The sequence below is a fragment of the Pseudophryne corroboree genome, chromosome 7 (assembly GCF_028390025.1).
Source record: "Pseudophryne corroboree isolate aPseCor3 chromosome 7, aPseCor3.hap2, whole genome shotgun sequence".
In the NCBI taxonomy this organism is placed as follows: Eukaryota; Metazoa; Chordata; class Amphibia; order Anura; family Myobatrachidae; genus Pseudophryne; species Pseudophryne corroboree.
In genome coordinates, this window is record NC_086450.1 from 201,884,864 (window position 1) to 201,897,782 (window position 12,919).

Here is a 12,919-nt window from a genome sequence, read left to right on the forward strand (position 1 = left end):
GGTAAATATCGGGATGAATGCACAGTATATCTCAGACACATGCGTAGAGGGCAAGCATCGAGCACTATGCCTGCCTGTAAATCACTTCCACTGTATGTTCTCTACATATAAGTTTGAAAACATATGTCTACAGGTCCTATATAACATGAAGCATAGAGCACTTATATACTGTAAGTTACTACTTACCTCCAAACTGTGTCTACTGTCCAACTGGTCTTGCCAACTGGACAGTAGACAGTAAAAAAGTCTTCAGTCAATAGGTCGGAACCATATGGTCGACAGTCAGTAGGTCGACAGATACAAAAGGTTGACAGGGTCAAAAGGCTGACATGAAAATGGTCAACATATTTTTTTTTGCGGAGGTGTTATTTTGTATGTTTAACCATATATGACCCAATTTAGTAGAAACACATCCCCCCCTCGCAGGCTCGCTTCACTTGCCACACTTTGTGCGTGGTGGCTCTTTCTGCTTCACTCACCACAAGGTTACTAAAGATAATAGTTTGTGACATGGATAGGAAACGCAGCAAAACTTGTAAAAACATGAAAAAAATCCATGTAACATGTGTCAACCATATGTGTGTTGACCACTGTCATGTTGACCTTTTGAACCTGTCAACCTGATGTTGATGTTGACCTTTTGACCTTGTTAACATTTTGTACCTGTGAACCTATTAACTGTTAACCATCTGGTTTTGACCTATTGACTGTAGGCCTTTTCACTGTCTATCTATCATCCATATCCCTTCTTTTACAAGGAGACTATAGGTACCAGCGGGCCCATAATGCTCCTCAAACTTGTACTTGTGGATCTCCAACTATCAGTATGTGGGGGAGGCCTGCTGGGACCTGCACTCTTCCTGTAAAAGACAATATTATTTTTACAAAAACCAACATGAATGCTATCAACTTGGAACCTACAGCCCAAGGGTGATGGGGATAGCCCCAGGCTTCAATCCAGGCCTTAGGTGCCTGGATGGGGGACCCCTTTATTGGGGGGTCTCCAATACCACAGGAAACCCTGTCATGGGCATACTAGTTAGGTATGGAAATTCTACCTCCCTGGGACCAATATAAGCGTTTCCCATGCTGTGGCATTACCTCCCTGCTAGTGGAGCTTAGTGCTAGTTCAAAAATACAGGGGCCCCCTACTCGTTTTTTCCTGCATATATTTAGAACCAGGAGTGGCCCAAGAGCTCAGTGTTGGTTTTTAAATTACAGAGGGACCTTGCACATTTTTCCACCTGTTTTTTGGATCCAGGACTGGCTTAAAGAGCAGAGGGCAGGTTATGCTTTTTGTGGGGGGGGACCCCATGTGTTTTTTATTTCCTTAATTTCAACTATTTATTAACTTATACACACAGAAGCATGCACGGATCTTACTGATCTATGCAAGCTTCTGTAAAACTCGTTTATAAGAATGGTCTATTTCTAGGAAAGTTTTTGGTAAGGTTTTACATTGGCCAAGTTTTATGTTTTGTCTACGAAAACATCTGGATGCAAGTCTGGCCATTGTGGGTTGTGGGATTACGGGAAACATTCAAGTTTGCATGATACCGCATCCTATTTAATTATCTGAGATCTAAAAATGTGTGAGTTTAGTGGTAAACTCAAACATGGATATCATATCGGAAGGTGGTGCAGAGAAAGACACAAGTGTATCTTTCATCAGACATCAGAGGAAGAGGAAACATTGCAATTAGCCCTAACTACATAACTTTTTATTTCTCTTTGTCTGTTATGATAATCTCCACTGACATAGGATGCAGATGTGCGGTGATATTATATTTTTTAAATGGCTTTACAATTTCTGTTGCACGGTAAATCAATGCACTTGAAGTGTGTGTGCTGATACTTGTTTATGTGTGCATTACCGCCTTCACAAAGGCGGCTGTTTATAGAAAGCACTGTACTGGTACCTTGTGATTCCCAGATTGCACAAGAAAAGACACAATAGCAAATGTACAACACTTTTATATTACACAGCACACAATGTAACAGTCTAAAAATGATGTCTGTAATTATTTACAATATTTACGCACTATACAATGCAATACCATCAAGGATCAGTTGAGTGCCCTCCACCCCCTTACAGTTCCTCAGTTTACAAAAACAATAAATCATAATATACCAGTCCTTTTCTTACCCACATTTGCTGCTAGGTACTGTTGAAGAAGTTGCTTAGAGAAGTATCATTGAGAGATACAGTATCTTGCTTCTGTTGTGTCGCTAGGATGCTGCTGGTTCCTACTTAATCTTGAGGGTCCCAAATACTTAGCCTGCTTGTACTCTAAGCACCATAGTAGAGACTCGTTTTCCAGTCAGCTTGTGCTCTGTGGTGTAGATGGGGGAATCCCATGTTCATTTTGCCCTCATCTCACTACAGCAGACACAGTGAATACAGTTTTAACTGGGTACGTTTGGAGAATAGACCAAGATGTTTAGAGGGGACCTGGATGTTAAATTGTGAGTTAACATACTGTACAGCATCCTATTGATGCTTCTTTGTGCCATGACGCAGTGAAAAGACATTATAGTCACAATAGGTTGGGTTAACTAGACTACAGAGTTACTGATGTAAGTCATGTCATGTCACCAACCAAGCTCCGCCGGTATTAGACTCCTTTAACATATTGCTATTGGATAGCACATACAGTATGATTGCAATGTTAGCAATGTAGGCCCCACTATGTTTCGTCTAAATCAAGCAGACTTCCTCGGGGGGTTGAGGAATGCGTCTTAATTCAGATCAAATGTATCAGACCCTTCATTGATGCGATCTATCAATGGACAGCTTTATCTGTTGAATACCTTTAAGGGGGTACACACAGAGAGATCCGTGTTTAAAATCTAAGCAATCTGACTAGATTAGGGCAGTACGGATGGTCTAATGGTTAGCATTACTGCCTCACAGCACTGACGTCAAGGGTTAGATTCCCACCCATGACCCTAACTGTGTGGAGTTTGTATATTCTCCCCGTGCTTGCGTGGGTTTCCTCCGGGTACTCCGGTTTCCTCCCACAATCCAAAAATATACAGGTAGGTTAATTGGCTCCCAACAAAATTAACCCTAGCATGAATGTGTGTGCGTGTACATGTGGTAGGGAATATAGAATGTAAGCTCCCCTGGGGCAGGGACTGATGTGAATGGCCAAATATTCTCTGTAAAGTACTGCGGAATATGCATGCGCTATATAAATAACTGGTAATAATAATAAATAATAGATTGCTTAGATTTTAAGCACGGATCTGTCGTGTGTATGCCCCCCAGCGATAGCGATGCACGGCCCTGAGTTCACTACTTCAACTTCTCTATGAGTAAATTGTTTAGCACCTTCTGATATGCAGAATTAAACACATTAATGTTCATTGAGGGGCATTCAGATGGAAATGGAGTAGCTATCGCTGCTGCTTCCTTGCAAGCAATAGCGAATGCTCTGTGTGGTAATGCTGCAGGAAGCATCTATTGTAAACAGATGACTCCTGCTGCATTAGCATTTCGACCTGTGTCCTAAGAAGCAGCGGTGATGCTTACTTGGAACATAATAACATAGTAACATACTGTAGTTGGTGAGGTTGAAAAAAGACTAGTAGTCCATCGAGTTCAACCTGAGCTATTTTGCATTTCCTATTCTATTTAGGTTAAAAGGCTATATCCTCGTATACTGTATCTTTTCTGTTAGGAATTTGTCTAATCCACTTTTAAACGCATTTACTGTGTCCGCCATTACAACCTTCTCTGGCAGTGTATTCCATATTTGAATTGCCCTTACAGTGAAGAATCCCTTCCTGCGCTGAGTACGAAATTTCCTCTCCTCAAGCCAAAGCAGGTGTCCATGCGTTTTGTGTAGAGGTCTCTTATTAAGCAACTTACATGATAGCTCTGCATATTGACCCTTTATATATTTGTAAATTTTAATCATATCTCCTCTTAGTCGTCTCATTACTAGTGTAAACATATCCAACCTAGCTAGCCTCTCCTCATAGTCCAGTGTCTCCAACCCCTTAATCAATTTGGTAGCTCGCGTCTGAACCTTTTCAAGTTCTAATATGTCTCTTTTATAGTGTGGTGCCCAGAACTGTACACAATACTCAAGATGCGGCCGTACAATGATTTGTACAGTAGCAGGATTACGCTCTCATCCCTTGTCTCAATTCCCCTTTTAATGCATGCTAAGACCTTATTTGCCTTTGTTGCTGCACTTTGACATTGTGTGTTGCTGCTAAATCTACTATCAATGAACACCCCCAAATCCTTTTCTAATACAGTTTCCCCTATTTTTTCCCCAATTAATTGGTAGGTTGCATGTTTAATCTTACGCCCTAAAGTGCATAAATTGAAATTTTTCCACATTAAACCTCATACACCATTTCATTGCCCAAAATTCCAGTTTAAATAAATCGCTCAGAAGAGACTCCACATCCACATCTGACTTAATTACCCTACATATTTTAGTATCGTCTGCAAAAATTGACACTGTGCTTTCTAGTCCTTCTCCTAAATAATTAATAAATATATTAAATAATAGTGGCCCCAGCACAGAACCCTGCGGTATTCCACTAATTACTTGCCCAGGTAGAAAACATCCCATGAATCACCACTCGCTGTTCCCTGTTATCAAGCCAATTACTCACCCATGTACAAAATCAGCCTCCTGTGAGGTACTGTGTCAAAAGCTTTTGCAAAAGCCATATAAACCACATCTATTGCGTTACCCTGGTCGAATTTGTCACTTACTATCTCATAGAAGCTAATCAAATTAGTTTGGCAGGACCTATTTCTCACAAAACCATGCTGGTTCTTATTAATAGAATGGGAGTTCTCAAAGTAGTCCTGTATGCTGTCCCTTAGTATACTTTCCAATAGTTTCCCACTATTGATGTAAAACTAACCAGTCTATAGTTACTAGGATGAATTTTAATACCCTTTTTAAATATTGGGACTACATCCGCTATACGCCAGTCCTTTAGTACCATGCCTGATCTAAGTGACTCAGTGAAAATCAGATACAGTGGCCTTGCTATTTCAGCATTTAGCTCCATCAGAACCCTAGGATGTAGACCTAATGGACCAGGAGATTTTTTAGTCTTAATTTTTTTTAATCGTTCCCGGACTACTTCCTCAGACACATAAGTATTAAGCAATTGACCTTTATTAATACTATTGTTATGGTTACTCACTAATCCCACAATCTGGTCCTCTCTAGTAAACACTGATGAGAAAAATGTGTTCAATATTTCAGCTTTTTCATTGTCGTCATTTATTAGGAATCCCAGTTAATTTTTTAATGGCCCTATATTCTCTTTTTTTAGCCTCTTACCATTTATGTACTTAAATATTTTTTTAGGGTTAGTTTTACTCTCTTTAATGATTTGCTTTTCATTTTCTATTTTAGCTGCTCTGATTTCCTTTTTTATTACAGTACTTGTAGTAGTGGAATGACTCTGCCTTCCCGTCTGATTTGAAAGCTTTGAATGTTCGCCTCTTTTTATCCATTTCTGCCTTAACTCTTTCTTTTACTGCCCAAGGAGATGCACTTTTGGGTATATTTGTCAAGCATTGTTTTAAAAACCTCCCACACTTCGGCCGTGTTTTTGTCCTGAAATAAAGTCCCCCAATCTATGCCCTTTAGTGCATTTTTCAGCATGTTAAAATTTGCTTTTTTAAAGTTAAGAGTCTTAGTTGTACCCTTAGAGTGCTGCTTTTGTATGCTAATGTAGAATGTGATCACTGTTACCCAAGGTCTCACATACTGCGGTATTCGCTATTATCTCCACGTTGTTAGTTAGTAACAGGTCCAATATAGTTCATAATCTGGTTGGTTCCTCGACTATTTGCATCAAGTAGTTATCCTTTAGCATATTTAAGAACCTTTTGCCCCTAGCTGTATTACATGATTCGGTGGCCCAATTTATGTCTGGATAATTAAAGTCCCCTATGAAGCAGCGACATTCCAACTGAAGGCATTTTTAACGTGCTCGGTGCCGGCACAGGCATGCTGACCGCCGGGATCCGGAGCACCGGTAACATAACCGCATCCCTTCCAATATATGCATGTGCCCGTGCACAGAGAAGCTTGCTGCAGTAATCTAGTTGTGGATGTGAATAGCCACTGAATAGATGAGTTGGGCTAGATCTGTACCTCAAATTGAGCCTAGTTGCTTGTAATGCACTATGGGCCTGATCCAGAGGTGGCTGCTGCATCTGCTCTTGCATCTGTTGTTGGTACTGCTGTAGAGATAATATGCAAATGCTAACACCAGCCTTCCCCTAGAGCATTAGCATGTGTCTGAATGGGCAAGCACTGAGACACCCACTTTCAGTGTTACTACATGCTGTAACACCTCCAGTGATTCTGGATATGCCCAGTGGTAGAAGTAGAAAAAATGTCTTATAGGTACAGTGTGCACGCGCCCAAAAAATGGGTATGGCCAAATGCCACATGGGGCATGGCCAATGAAAATGGCGTGATACACATATGGGGGGGCAGATACACATATGACCCCAATAGTGCCAGATACACGTTGCCCTACAGTGCCAGATAAACATTTCCCCACAGTGCCAAATATACATTGCCCCACAGTGCCAGATACACATTGCCCCACAGTGCCAGATACACCTTGCCCCACAGTACCAGATACACATTGCCCCACAGTGCCAGATACACAAAAGCCCCTAGAGTGCCAGATATACATTGCCTCACAGTGCCAGATACACATTGCACCACAGTGCCAGATACATACTGCCCCACACCCACAGTGCCAGATACACAAATGCCCCACAGTGCCAGATACAGAAATGCCCCCAGTGCCAGATATGCCCTCAGTGCCAGCTACATATATGCTCCCAGTGCCAGATATGCCCCCCAGTGCCAGATACAGAAATGCCCCCAGTGCCAGATACACATGTCACCACAGTGCCAGATATTCCCCCCGTGCCAGATACAGAAATGCCCCCATTGCCAGATACACATGTCCCCCCAGTGCCAAATATGCCCCCAGTGCCAGATATTCCCCCAGTGCCAGATACAGAAATGCCCCCACAGTGCCAGATATGCCCCAGTGCCAGATACAGAGATGCCCCCAGTACCAGATATGCCCCCAGTGCCAGATACAGAAATGCCCCCAGTGCCAGATACACATCTCCCCGCAGTGCCAGATATGCCCCCAGTGCCAGGTACACATGTCCTCACAGTGCCTTCCCCTTCCCCTGCTGCTTATGGTGCTGCTGCTGTCCTGTGTGTGAGGGGAGGAGAGCGCAGCATGCGCCTCTCCTGCCCCTCAGTCTCTGGCGGCGGTGCGGGTGTCTACCTTCAATAAGGCACCGATCTGTGAGCCAATCAAAGCTCGTGGTCCGCTCTGATTGGCTCACAGCAGCAGTGTGGTGAGCAGCAGCGGAGGGAGGGAGCGGTGGCAGGGAGGCGATCGAGCCGCATGCGAAGGTTGAAAGAGCCTCATACGGATTGAGAGCCGTGGGTTGGCCACCGCTGGTTTAGTTGGTGACTGCAATGAGTGGCAGCTTGGCGGCGATGGGTACAGGGTACCCACTGCAAAATTCTTAAGGGTACGCCATACCAGCGTGTACCCACCCACTTGTACCGCTGGATATGCCACCATCAGCAGTACCACTGCGCGCACTACTGACAATTGCACCAGCTAATTTACCGCTGGCTAATTGATCCCCTGGGGCTAGTCAATTACCTCCAAAGTCGTCCCACAGGATGCACTTAACAGGGATTTTTTTTTTTTGAGACCTGAACGGGCTCAAAAAAAGTCCCTCATTAAACAGTCTGTTTTTGCGAGCCACTGCAATGTTAACACATACGTCTGGAAACTTATCCTGGATTCTAAGTGTTAATGCCCAAAAACAGATAGTTTGACATGTTACAAAAGGGCTGTAATTGAGTAGCCCGAAGCTAAAAATGCTGAAAATGCTCGTGGCTACCTCGTTTTTTGCCACTGTTAAATTATCGGGGTTAATTGATTTCCGCCTATAGTTATAATTTTAAACTATTTTAATGTACAGTATATCCACTGTTATATTTGGGATGAAACAAAGTGATTTTATAACATAAATCATCATGTGTCATGACCAGGATTGATCTTCTACATTTATTAAATATATATTTATACCTGTCACTCTCTATCATGAAATTATCTTGTTTGCATGGGACAATGTTTGTCTTTCAGTTCTTTAGAGATGATTATGTCTATTGTGAACTCTCCTATTCCAAACGTTCCCATTTCCAGATTACCGCACAGTGTGTTAATGGCTCCCAAGCGGTGCACACACCTGAAGGTCGATTGTTTCTCTCCACTGCCAAAACAAACACAATGATCAGTGGATCTTTTCTTTTTGGACACATTTCTTTCATGTGCATGTTTGACAACAAAAGCATGGAATGATATTTTCATCCTAGAACATGTTGCAATGGATTACATTCTCCGATGTGGTGTGTTTCTTAGAAAGAGATGTGACCTTGGGCGGAAAGCCAAAGTTATGAGCTGTTTCTGTTACATTTTTTATTTAATTTTAATGGAAAGAATTATTCCAACTTTGCTTAGAATATTTTGACTTAAAAACAATGTATCTTGTTTTACACTACTGAAATCACATAAGGTAAAAATAATGGTATTCTGGGTGGGTAACTTTAGTCTGTATTCCAATATAAAAATAGAATTTAAATCTGCTGTAAATGTCTGTTCATTGGATTTGTGCCGGCTGGATACACAGTGGGGGGGCCATGATTCTGTCACTTATTAGATATTTCACAAATGATCTCAACACTATGAGGCATGGATGGGCGAGGGATGAGATGGTAATCTAGAGTAAGGACAACACCAAAATAGTCACAGATAAAGACAATTAAAAATTTCAATTTTGCATTGCCAGAAAGTCTTATGAGTTTCTTTTATTTTATTATTTCTTTATTTATTATTTCTTTCTTTCTTTCTTTATTATTTATTTGTATTATTATTTATATTTTATTTATTTATTATTTATTTCATTTTATTTTATTCAATTCTTTTATTGCTTTTCAATAAGTTGTCAAGAAAAATAGGACATTACGATCTTGCAGGTACTTACCAATTAATGTTTATTTTTCATCATATTTTGATGGTATTTTTTACTTGGATCCTATACATGAGAATTCATTTGTAGCATAACATCACATATATGCTTAGAAATAAGAAGGGAATTTGCAAAGGAAATCTAATAATACAAGATAGTCCTGTCAGCACGATCAGAGATGTGGTTGTGGCTATTCAGTGCAGAGTGCGTCAATATCCAAAATAAGTAGTGTATAACCATGCTAAAGAGGGTAATGAAATATATTCAGGTTGACTATATTAAAATAGTTTTTATGGTATATTTCACAAATAAAACACAGAATATTAAATTTTAAGAACAACAAATGTTGAATAAAAGGAGTCACTCATTTGACTAATGTAGGACACTACAGAACAGTGGTCCTCAAGGAACACTAACAGTCCACGTTTTATGGATAACCATACTTGAGCACAGGTGGCTTAATTAGTACCACCTTTATTTTGATTTAACCATCTACAGTATGCTCAAACATGGATATCACTAAAATCTGGACTGTTAGAGGTAAATTTACTAAGGTGGGAGTTTTTTAGAACTGGTAAAGTTGCCCAAATAAAGACAAAGAAACAGGTCGCTTGGCCAACGTTTCAATGACAACTCATTTCCGTCATTGAAATGTTCACCAGGAGACCTGTTTCTTTGCCTTTATTTTCCGGAGTAAGCTACCATGTGCCTCTGTGTTTATAGCACTGTTTTCACAGTGTGAACAGAGGGCACAAGGATTTCACTTTTCTACCTATTTCAATTGCTGAGTGCCGGATTTCACCTATTTAAGGCTTCCTCAGGAGTGACACCCCGGAGGAAGCCTTACATAGGTAATACGCATATAGGACTTTAATCTGCACCTCCCCCTGATGTGGGCTTTTGCTGTGGACTTGCCCAGGATCATTTGACAGCATTAACAACTGAGGTCGGCCGTACCCAGGGGGACGAGGCTTTTAAATGTGATATGCGCAATTAATTTTACAATCTGGTACGCAGTTTACCTATATGAGTGTTGTGTGTATACTCAGCATATTGAGAAGTTATTGCACCATGAGGCGCTTGTTCCATCTCTATTAATTACACATACCTTTATAAATGTTTAATTCACCCAGTGCTCTCAACATCACATGTTGGTCCCGGAGGAAAGTTGCTGTTACGTCATGGTATGCGTCCAGCACTGATGTCTCATCTGACTTCCAGTGGAGGCATTTTCTATCATTGTGTACCATCACCATGGAAACTAATCATACAGCAAATAATTACTTGTTGTCAATGCGGTTTAGCACATACATGTTTCCATACAACAGATCAATACCATGTTACTGATTATGTTAATCATGCACCTGTAAATGTATCAAAAGGAAACTATAACAATGCAATATGTTCTAGAGTATCAAATATGTACCACATATATCGCTTGCCACTTCAATCACACACTAGTTGCTTTGCAATTTGGTTAATTTTAACTTAATTTTTTAACACGAAACACTTGAAGTTCTCATCTCATTAAGCCCATACAATTTTACCTTTTGGAGAGTATCTACTGTAAGTATGTAGTCTCGCTTTAGAGGAGAATTTTATCTCTATTCTATCTCTAATGGAAAGGAACCCAGTCAATGCTTTTGTATCTCAAAGCCGAGATATTGTGCCTGTGTTTACGGAAGTGCCTTGCTACCGGCTGCTGACTAGTTTTACCTTCCAGTGCTTGTTTAATATGTGAATGGTGCAAGGTAATTCTTTCCTTAAAGCCCTCTTAGTCTTTCCTATACAGAATAGCCCACAAGGTCATCTGATATAGTAGATGACCTGGGTAGTTGTACATGTTACCGGATAATCAATCTTGAATTTTCTTCATGTTCTTGGATGAAAATAAAGAATGTCCAGTTTCTAAATAACTGCAGGTAATACATCCTAAACATTTGTAGTTGTCAGCCTTCCTTGTTAGAAAATGTTCTAGATGACTTGGTTTTTGTGATGTAATGTCATTGTGTACTAACAGGCCCTTTAAGTTCTTGCCCCTCCGATATCCTGGCATCATTGATTTATCCCTAAATGGGGCCAAATTGGAATCAATTTGTACTACGGGCCATGACTTCCTTGCTGTTTGTATTAGTCTTGAAGATTGTATATTGTAATCCAAGGGACAGTTTACTTTGCAATTTTTTGTAATCTTCTTTTGTTATTGTTGTAACTGTTTTTTTGGTTGTGTAAGAAAGAGCTTTGGTTTTCATCTCTCTAAGCATTTTATAATTATATCCTCGATGTAACAATTTGTCAATCAGCAAATCAATCTCTTTATGGGCTGTAGATGTGTCACTGCAGATTCTCAAAATCCTTAGAAATTGCGATTAGGGAAGCCCCTTAATCTGTGAGGGTGGCCTCCAACTAATGGCCTCCAGAAAAAGTATTTCTGTCAACAGACTTATGATAAAGGGAAGTACAAATCTTGTTGTCCTTCAGTGTTACAGCCACATCCAGGTAATGGATGTACTTGTCACTGCATTAATTAGTACATTTTATATGAGAATCCTTATCATTTATCCCTAATAGGAATTTCAATAGGTCAGTTTCTGTCCCCGACCAGATGAGGAAGATGTCATCTATCAACCTACAGAAAAATGCGATGTCTTCTTTAAGGATGAGGAGTTTGCCCAATACATCTTTCTCCACATGGTACATAAATGCATTCACAAAACTGGGTGCCACACAAGATCCCATCGCACACCCTAGTTTCTGTATATACATTGACCCATTGAACAAAAAAAGTCCCTCTTCAATGTAAAAAAATCAATGTCAGTGCCTGTATACTTATTGCTTACTATTAATAATTGTCATCCTATAGATTGTAAGCTTGCGAGCAGGGCCTTCCTACCTCTATGACTGTTTGTTATCACCCATTTTGTTATTGTTATTTCAAATTGTAAAGCGCAATGGAATTTGCTGCGCTATATAAGAAACTGTTAATAAATAAATAAATAAATGCTGCTTCCAGACCCCTCAAGTGGGGATACTGGTATACAGGTTTACAACATTAATCGTGCACAGGCAGTGCTTGCTGGGTAATGGAGAGAGTTTTTCAAGATGGGTTGTGATTGAATAACCAGCTGGAAATAAAAGTCCACAAATTGTGGGACTACATAATAAATCGAGTCCCTAACAGAGATAATGGGTCTGCCAGATGGATTTTTTGCACCTTTGTGTAGTTTGGGTAATGTATATAATAGCATGATATTCGGACACTCTTGTATTTGTGAGACCTTCGTTTTCTGATTAATTATCCCAGTTTGCACAGCAGCTGTTAATATGTCTTTGAGTTGTTTATTAAACTGTATCATCGGGTCAGAGTGAAGCTTCTCATATACATCACTGTTATTGAGTTGACTGTAAATCTCTTTTTTTGTAATCTGACAGATTTTGAACTACTACCCCACCTCCTTTAACCACATTATGGATGACACTATCAGGATAATGTGAGAGGTTGTCTACAGCAATTTGTTCAGCTGTTGTTAGTTTGAACTTAATGGTGTTCATCTACTTTGAAAAATTATTTATTTGTTCTTCCATTATATTAGTAAACAGTTTAATGGCCATGTTCGTTGATGGTGGATCAAACTATGAACTATGAAATGGTACTGTAAGCGCTCTTGGACATCCCTGCTGTCTTTAAAGTGCTCCATCAATCTCAACTGCCTGCTGACTTTAAAGATATTAACTTTTTTATTAAATGCTTTAGGTAAATAGGTCGGAATAAAGGATACACCCTTATTGAAGACTGAGATCTCATCAGATGTTAGGTGTCAGCTGGATTAGTTAAACACTATGTTC

At 40.2% G+C, this 12,919-nt stretch overlaps 1 long non-coding RNA gene across 2 annotated transcripts in view; it reads right to left on the reverse strand.

The window, feature by feature from the left end:
* Window positions 1-6,960: 6,960 nt before the first annotated feature.
* Window positions 6,961-12,919, reverse strand: part of LOC134944979 (uncharacterized) — a 296,170-nt gene continuing 290,211 nt past the window's right edge. For both annotated transcript variants that reach the window (XR_010182008.1, XR_010182007.1), the window contains 2 exons: window positions 10,182-10,334; window positions 6,961-8,317 (listed from right to left, as the gene is read on the reverse strand). This is a non-coding gene — a long non-coding RNA (uncharacterized LOC134944979). The remainder of the gene's footprint in view (window positions 8,318-10,181; window positions 10,335-12,919) is intronic.